The sequence below is a fragment of the Tamandua tetradactyla genome, chromosome 2 (genome assembly GCF_023851605.1).
Source record: "Tamandua tetradactyla isolate mTamTet1 chromosome 2, mTamTet1.pri, whole genome shotgun sequence".
NCBI lineage: Eukaryota > Metazoa > Chordata > Mammalia > Pilosa > Myrmecophagidae > Tamandua > Tamandua tetradactyla.
Genome location: NC_135328.1, coordinates 75450859 through 75460381, shown reverse-complemented (window position 1 = coordinate 75460381; position 9523 = coordinate 75450859). Strand labels below are relative to the sequence as shown.

The window sequence follows — 9523 nt, the reverse complement described above, 5'->3', positions numbered from 1 at the left end:
TTCTCTTTGACCTCTGACATTCTAACTAGTAAGTTTCTTGGAAAACGCCTATTTAGGTCTAATCTCTTTGGGGTACGCTGCACTTCTTGGATCTGTAATTTTAGGTCTTTCATAAGAGTTGGGAAATTTTCAGTGAAAATTTCTTCCATTAGTTTTTCTCCTCCTTTTCCCTTCTCTTCTCCTTCTGGGACACCCACCACACATATATTTGTGTGCTTCATATTGTCCTTGAGTTCCCTGATACCCTATTCAAATTTTTCCATTCTCTTCCCGATAGTTTCTGTTTGTTTTTGAAATTCAGATGTTCCATCCTCCAAATCACTAATTCTATCTTCTGTCTCTTTGAATCTATCATTGTAGGTATCCATTGTTTTTTCTATCTTTTCTACTTTGTCCTTCACTTCCATAAGTTCTGTGATTTGTTTTTTCAGTTTTTCTATTTCTTCTTTTTGTTCAGCCCATGTCTTCTTCATGTCCTCCCTCAATTTATCAATTTCGTTTTTGAAGAGGTTTTCCATTTCTGTTCGTATATTCAGCATTAGTTGTCTCAGCTCCTGTATCTCATTTGAACTATTGATTTGTTCCTTTGACTGGGCCATATTTTCAATTATTTGAGCGTGATCCATTATCTTCTGTTGGCGTCTGCGCATTTAGACAGATTTCCCTGGGTATTGGATCCAAAAGTTTGGAAGATTTTTCTGTGAAATCTCTGGGTTCTGTTTTTCTTATCCTGCCCAGTAGGTGGCGCTTGTGGCACACGTTTGTCTGCGGGTTCCACCAGTAAAAGGTGCTGTGGGACCTTTAACTTTGGAAAACTCTCGCCGTCCGGGAGGTTCGCTAGCCGAAGCAGCTTGGAAGGTTTCAAGCCGGCCCGGGGTCCGAATGCGGGGAGGGTTGCTGGCCGCCGCAGCCCGGGAAAGCGCCTGTCTGAATTTCCTAGTCTCCCGGGCGACAAGCGTGGTGGGAGGGCACCAGCGGCAGCGGCCTGCCCGGGAGAGTGCACGTTCCCGGGGAGTCACGGGTTTGGAAGGGGCCTCCCCCACCCATCACCGTTCTCCGCGACCTGGGGATTTCCGATCCAATTCTCTCAGTTGGACCGGGGGGCCGCGCGTGGTGTGGGCGCCAGCTGCCGCGGTTTCAGGGGACCGCCTCTCCAATTCTCCCAGGCGGCCCGGGAAGGGGGAAGGGAGTGACTCCGGCCGCTTGCCGCCCCGCCTAGTGAAGCCCGCGCACCTCGGCGATCTCACCCGAGCGGCTTCTCTCAGCCAGCCAGCCATTCCAGGATGGGGTATGCTGTCTTTTTTATCTCTGTTCCTTACTTAATTTCTTCCCAGTTCTTTTCTCTCCCTTCTCATCCCCCTCCTCCTCCACCTTCTTTTCACTCCTGTTTCTCTCTCTCTCTCTCTCTCTCTCTCTCTCTCTCTCTCTCTCTCTCTCTCTCTCTCTCTCACTTACTCACACACACACACACATACACACACACACACACACACATACAAATGACCCAACTCCATGGATTTAGTCGCACCAACTGATCGAGACTGGTTTGTAAACTGAACGGCCATTTAATTAATTTCAAGAGATGTTTCATATCTCAGGAGTGAATAGATGTTATTCATTTGGACTGGGCATTACTTCCATACGCATGTTCAAGTTCACACAAAGATGAAATTGGAAATAAAATAAAGTTTTTTTTTTCTTTGGAGCTGAGAAGTAAAGAGGCTGATTGTCTCGGGGAAACATCCATCTAGTTTCCTCAGCTGGCTGGGTTGCTTTTCTTCATTATGGGAGAGGCTAACAGGTCTTGCGTTTTCTTTTTTCCAGATATTGTCATAAGGACAACACAACAACCATCTTCAGGGCATCTTGCCATAGTGAAAACAATCATTTCCGTGTAGTAGGAGTGAGGTAGCCAAGGTCACACAACAAGGACAAACTAGAACAGTGACTTGAACCCGGGTTGCCCAGCCCAGGAGTTTAATATTGCAACCATGAAAGGCAAAGATGCTTCTGAATCAGACATTTTCCCTGACATACATAAAACTGAACAAGTTCTTTCCATCTAGCTCCCATTTTTCCTATTCACTGAGAGCATCACTGGCTCTTCCAGATAGACCAGAATCCTTTCAGATAGAACACAACTCGTTTAACACCTTCTAATTCCCAGTCCTGTCTTTCACATAAATGATGCTAGTGTTGGGTTCACCTGGATCTCTGAAACTCCCCTTTCCCACATGAGATATTTTCAGAAATTAATCAGATGATTTAATTACCTATCTAAATTAGTTTTTACTATTTCTGTTTTCAGACGCTTTCATATCTCCATCAGACTTCTTTAATGCTAGGATACATGCCCTTTGGAACACGTACTCCTTTTTGCACTTGCTGTGGGGCAGAGACTCCTGTGTCTGCCCCTGTGACAGACACTGCTCTAGAATCTAGGGACAGTGTTACTGCCCTCGAGGAGCTCACAGTCCAGTGAGAGGTCAGAAGTCACACAGCTAGTTAGGGTGATGACTTCATTATCAGTGTGCAGAGAGCAGCTAAAGGGTAAAGTGTTAAAGTGGCGAGAGTACCGTTTAGGGTTTATCTACAATTTATATAATGTTTTGTTGAGCTCAGTACCTCTTTCAGTTTTGCTTCTCCATTTATAAAACATAAATAAATGACAATGATGATTATATGAAAGGGAAACTGTGAAGATTCAATGAAATTATGTTTGTAAATCACTTAGCTGAGAGCCTGTTCATAATAAATACACAGTAAAATATGACCATCAATGTTAGTATTATAAAAAATATCTTTACAGATGCAATGAGGTAATGTCATGAAAAGTTTTGGGTACCACTGCAATCCCTACAATACCTGACATTGTCTAGAATTTTCTCCCAAGCTGCAACCAAGAGGATGTGAACAAAATATCGATTAAGGTTGTGGCAGATATTGCATGGCACTTCTTGCTTTGGAGTCTTCCATCAGATACTCATGTTGATAGATGTTTATTTTTTAATTGAATTCAGAAACATCCAAAAACCTTATGACAGGAAACTAACAGGGTGAAATAGAAAAACCCAGAAAATGAAGGTTTGTGTGCTGTGAGCACCAAGTGTCCCCACCATGTGCTGAGATGAGGCTCCCTCTCCAGGTAGCTCTGCAGAGTCACCAGCTCCCCAGGGGCCTCCCAGACTCTGTGCTGATGGCTCTGCTGAGACTCTGCCCCTTCCCCAACTGTTGTCCGGCCTGTGTCCTGCCTGGAAGCCATGGCCATCAGGAACCCTTCACACAGGTGAGTCAAATGGAGAGAACTTCCTTGCTGTTAGGTCTGAGGAAAGGGAATGACTTCTGGTCTCCCCACACACTCATGGTTGAGAAGCAGTTTGAGAAGACGCTACCACCGCTGTCTAGCATGAGCTCCTCCAGCAAATCTTCCACTTTTTCACCATAAGTGGTTCTTTTCTGGCCTGGGATGAGACCCTGCTGGACACATTCCTCTTTGGATTCCATCAGCAGCTGGATGACCTGGAGACATGATTGGAGAAGGAAATGAAGGAAGATCAGTCACCTGAGAAGTCAGAGCTCTAGACTGGCTGTGAGGTGGAACTTCCGAGGAATCAGGGTGTATCTGAAAGAGAAGCAATTCGGTTCCTGTGCTGGGAGGTGGTCCGATTTGAAATCCAAAGGTGGTTTCTCTTCAGTAATAAGCTCAAAGGAAACCTGCAGAAAGAATGAACATGGTGATTCTCAAAGAGTTCATCTGGACAATTAATTTGCTATTTCCAAGACTGAGACTTCAATCTCCATCACTGCTTTTATGCCAGATTAAAAACAAATCATGGCAACTTTTATGGAGTCATAAAATCCGTAACTTACACTTTAGCCAAGGAGCTCTTCTTTCTATAACTAAGTTTGTCAAAATGCCCATCATAACATCACTGGTGCTGGGGATTCCTTGTCCCTCCTCACTCAGGTGCTTTGTTTGGGTTTATTTTGTGAGAAAATGCTTTGGACTATCTTTATATAAAAAAGTGTGTGGGTCAGGCCATGGTGGCTCAGCTGGCAGCGTTCTCACCTGCCATGCTGGAGACCCGGGTTCGATTTCCAGTGCCTGTCCATGCAAAACAAAAAATGTGTGAAGCAAGAAAATGGTTTTGTTCGAATGTCATTTATTTCCCATAACTAAAGAATTTACAGTACAGTCTTGTTAAGTATAATATTAAACAAGTGTTGAATGGACAGTAAAATATTATAATTCCAACAACCATAAACCAAATAAAATTTTTAAAAAAACTGTAGAAAGACATTAAAACTATTATCTCAAAGAGCCATCTTTTTCCAGATCAACTTCAGACCCCCAAGGAAAAAAAAGCATCCATGATTATCACATATGAAAATAAAATAAATGTCATTGGCATCAGTTATTTTCCCCACTGAAGCAGAAAATATAGAGAGAAATTTAAAACTATACTATAGCAAATTATACTTCCCATAGTTCTGATTCCATTTTCTTTCAACCCTATGCAACATAACTTTATAAATTACCATACAAATATTATTTTCATGATTTTGAATCTGGTTCCAATTATTTTACATTTATTTTTTTATCAGTATATACTGGCTACCAATTCTAATCAGGAAAAAAACTTGGAAATCTCCTCATCATGACAGCCCATTCAGCAGAAATTACTGAACTGCAAGCAAACCATAGAAGTGCAGCTCTCCAGAAAGTACAGTTTTTTGGTTGTTTCATTGTCTGAATTTTCTTTACAATGATTCTTGATGAGAAACTCTTTCAATCTTGTAAACATCAGTGTGCACAGTCTCACGGCCTTGGCCAGGAAGGCTGGTTCACAGCTAAGGAATAGCTAGAGGAGTCTTAGACTTTAATGACTGATAAGCCTTACATCCCGCAGAGCAGAAAAACACTTTTCCTTTTATGCTACTTAAGAATGTGGCAGAAATGTATGCTGAAGTAATCCAGTCAATCCTTATTTTTGTTCTCTTTTTCGTAAACTTGGTCTCAGGATGGTTCTGGAAGGGCGATGTTTCTGAGAAGCCACGGCTGGGACCAGCTTCCATCACACCCCTAACGCTGGGCCCCCGGCTCTCCTCCTCCGGCACTTTCCCCAGGCACTGACACGTGTCCACATGCTGCAGGCTGAACTTCACCGGGTCGCACTCCCACAGGTGGCTGCTGTTAGGGGGTGGCAGTGGAGCATCGTGCCGGACCATTAAGTTTGGAAACATCCAAGCAACGGTCAACTGTTCCAATTTCTTGGTTGGCAGTATAAAAAAAAACCTGATAACCTCCCATACCATGACAGCTAAAAATTGCAACTTTTTATTTCTCTGTTCTAGTCATGTAATGCACACACTAATTTGTTTCCTTATTACGGACTTCTCCTAAAGAGAAATAGTGACATGGAATTTGAGCATCAGGATAAATATCCTCCAGGTACCAAGAGGAAGGTCTTCAGTGTAACTTTTGTCTTAGACCAAGACTTGATGATATATCTCCATAATCTACCTTTGTAACACCTGGGCAAATTATGTAGAAGAAATTCTTGAATTCATCCATCCAAACTTCTCCAAGTCATCTGTTATTTTTATTGATAACCTTCCCTGGGCCTCCTGGAAATGTGTAAGGTGTAGCTTTACGAAACACATGTCCAACATGTGAACAGGTACCAATTTCTGAAGTACCCCCAAACTGTCAAGTCCTAGAGGACATTTCTAGGTCTTCTTCTCCCCAGCATCACATGTTCCAATTTCCTGAAAGTAATTTCTGTTTATTGAAAAAGTCCTTGTGCTATTGCTGGTTTTATGACAGGAGGAGTCGATCACCTTTCCTTCAGTCCATTTCTCTCTAGGGAACAGGATACCAGCGAAAAGTGAGCTTCCAGTGGAATCCACCCTAGGTCATGTCAGAACCCACTATAGACTCCACAGTATCATCACTGATCACATCAGCGACTGGACATGCGCCTGGTTTCCTGTTGTGTCTAATCCTGGCTAAGAGAGGCTCCAGCCATGCCACTACAGGTTCACAAGACAATCTAAGAAGGTGACCTTCAGACACAGCAGTGCCTTTTCATCTAGCTCTGATCAACCCAGAACTTTGTTCTATTCGAATTACATGAACTGGTACTTTTAATTTCTTCACAGAACTCTCTAGAGGTCTTTTCAAAAGGTCTCTTTCTCTGACATCATCCACCAGAACAATTTCTTCTAACATATGTCTTGGTGAGTAATTTAATCACAATATGGACAGTTCGCAGAAGTGTGCGCCAAGCCTCGCTGTGGAAAACAATCACCACAGTTGTAGGAAGATTATCCCGATAAACCTTTGTTTACACCCTTCTAACCTCACATCTGGTGAAGCTCTGTTGAGGGCAATCATCTCACTCGCCAGTAAGTTGAACTGACTGATTTCAAACATCTCTTTCATATTTCCTTGATGGTCTATAGGAATGACGGCTGGTTTCCCCATTTCTACAGGACCTTCATGCGCTTCTGTACCGCCGCTAGAACATCTCCAGCAGGAAATCCTCTTTCCCTTTCTCATCACATTTGTTGCATTCACTGAAGTAAACCAGCAGAAACAGATCCAAGAGCGCCCAAATCAAGGAGGTGGCCAAGACCACCTTGAAATGTGCAAAGTTTCTCTTGACACTTTAAGGCAAAGGCAAAATTTAAAAATGTCTATATACATATCTAAATATACAAATGTCATGAAAATCATTCCAGTGCAATTTCATCAGAAAATACGTTCATAACCTGGGTCAGTGCGTGGCGGCTGCGAGGGTGCTGGGCCCGCAGGGGCAGGGGTGGCAGGTCCCGCGGGCGCCCCCCTCCAGCCGCCTTCCGCCCCACAGCCCCTGCCACTCCCGCCACCACGCCAGGCCTCCGCGGGCTCGGCGAGCTCCTTGGAGCCCCAGCGCAGGTCACCGCCACCGCGTGGTTGGGGCTATGTGACCTTTGCCTCCTCACTGTACACGGAAATGTTACTTGCACCCACTGAGCCGGGATGACCTTAAGCTATGTTGTGATGTGCTTATAACAACATCTGGAACAATTACAGACAAGGCCTGTGAGCCACTCCCATAATGGAGACAAGCCAGCTATGGAAACTGGACAGAAGTCTCCCTGAGATGATCTGCCTCCATTCCTCTAATTCCGATAAAAAACAGATTTATTTCTAATTTCGTCTTTGCGTGACATTGAACACCTGTGTGAAGGTAATGCCCTCTCCAAATGAATAACATCTGTTAGCCCCTGAGATAGCTAACCTCTCACACATTAATTAATGGCCATTCAATCCGCAAGCCACTCTCTGTTGAATGTCAACTGGTGTGACTAAATCCATGAAGTCGGACCATCTTTGTGGTCAGTGGAAAAAAGAGAGGGGAGTGGTAGAAGAGGGGAGGGAGGGAGGGAGAGGAAGAAAGAGGAATGGAGGAGAGGGATGATGAGGAAAGGGAAAATAACTGGGGGAAAAAGTAAGTAAGAAAAAAATTCCTGATCTTTCAAACTTGAAAACTAATCTTTTAAGCAACAGCCTGTTTTAAAGATCTGCTTCCTCTGAGAGTTTTCTGCGGTTTCAACAGACTCATCCACCTGCTGCATTGAAACCTGTCACTCTATATAACACCGCAGAACTCTGGTGGTATCGTTACATGTGTCATTTTGTCGTTTCATGAGGGGAGACGTCACTTCCTCTTTTTTAATTTTCAGCATTTGCTTTCTATTTGCCTTTGTGTGTTGCTTCTCCATGGCTGCTTACTTTTACATTCCAGGAATATTAAAAGTGAGCACGATATTCGGATACCTTGAAAATGTTGTCTTTTATTTTCATTTCGTTTCCACTTCCCTTTTTGCAACAAACCTCAAAGTGAAGTTGGAAACCTTATGGGAGCATTAGGAAAACATTTAATCAGTGCAGAGACAAATACCAAAGAAGAGGGAACAATTTTTAGATTATGCAAAACAATGTGAAAGAACAAATGGATGACTTAATCATTATTTTGATGCAGTTAGAATAATGTACTGGGCTGGACAACATCTCTGCCATAAAGCAGCAATGAAGCCCAGTGCACACATTCTAACTGCACGGACATCTCAACATTAGTAATGGTTGCAAATTTGCTCCTCTTCAGGGTAAATTTAATCACCTTGGTATAGTCTGGGCTTAGTGCAATGATGGTCGGATCAGTACTTACATCAATTAAGTGGAATAAAGAAAACTAAATTTGGCAAACTGAGTTTCGCAAAGCTATTTAAGGTATATGAACTTAATATGATGAAGAAATCTTCTGTTTATGAAGAGAGGAAGGTGTCAGACTTATTGTGCACCTGAGAAAAGAGCATGTCACTATTGACCACTCTAAGCCACTCATATGCATACAAACTATATTGTGATGCTTGAATTAAGAGGAGGAAACTCGGGAGATTAAAAAATATCAGCTCATATGCACAGCAATTCCATTCCTCACACCGACATCACAAAATACAGGGTTGTCTCAAGGGTTCTAGGGACGGTATGCTGATATGTTCTTTACTTTCAAGGGATGATTCAAAGAGGTTTGTGGGTGCTGTAAGACACTAAACAAAATACTGGAAGTCTACGCTGTGAGGAGAGGGTGCACTGCATTTATGGAAATGGTGAAATGAGGGGATGCTTTGAGACGGGTTGTAATAACAGTGCACTTGAGTGTATCTCTTTGAAATTAGAAAAAAATTATCCAGAAAACCCATAGGACTTTTCCCATCCTACTGAGCCACACAACTGTACATACACACACACACACCCGCACAAACACATGTACACACATCTAATTCCCCTTTGCGTGGCTTCATTATCCACTTAAAGTGGAGGCGAAGATACCTCAGCTAGAAAATGGGGGTAAGGATAAACCATGTTCTCCTCTTGTTCCAAGATCTACAAACATTGATCAACTATAACAGCAAACCTACAAAATCTCATGCACTATTCAAGGTTCCATATATTTATGGTGTTTGATTAAACTGTCTGCATAAGTTATATTAGAAAATGCACTAGTCAAAATATAAATTTTGTACCAAAATTTTTTGCTTTAGTCTCACAAATAAGTTAAAGTTTTAAAATATGAATTGCAATCTATTTTAAACACCCTGCAATATTGACATTCCTTTGTTCTTCCTCATGCTAAAACATTTTTAAATTTGCATATTTATTCACTATCATTGTGTACTTTAGGCATTCCTAAATTATACCATCTCAGTCTTTATCATCTGTCTTTCCTTCTGGTTTCATTTGTGCCCCCAGCTCTCCTCCCTGTATCATTCTCACATTCAGCTTCATTTGGTGTACTAACATTATTGTACCACAATTAGAAAGTATTATATTATCCATTTCTGAATTTTTACAATCAGTCCTGTTGCACAATCTGTATCCCTCCAGCTCCAATTACCCAATATCTTCCATCTTTCCATCTCCTGATGGCCTCTGTTCTTAACTGAAATTCTCCAAGTTTTCTTGTTTTAAGTT

The 9523-nt window shown here is 42.3% G+C and overlaps 1 pseudogene; it reads right to left on the bottom strand.

Annotated features, from left to right (window-relative positions):
• Positions 1–5752: 5752 nt before the first annotated feature.
• On the bottom strand, positions 5753–7770 carry LOC143656623 (polypeptide N-acetylgalactosaminyltransferase 1 pseudogene; annotated as a pseudogene).
• Positions 7771–9523: the final 1753 nt, after the last annotated feature.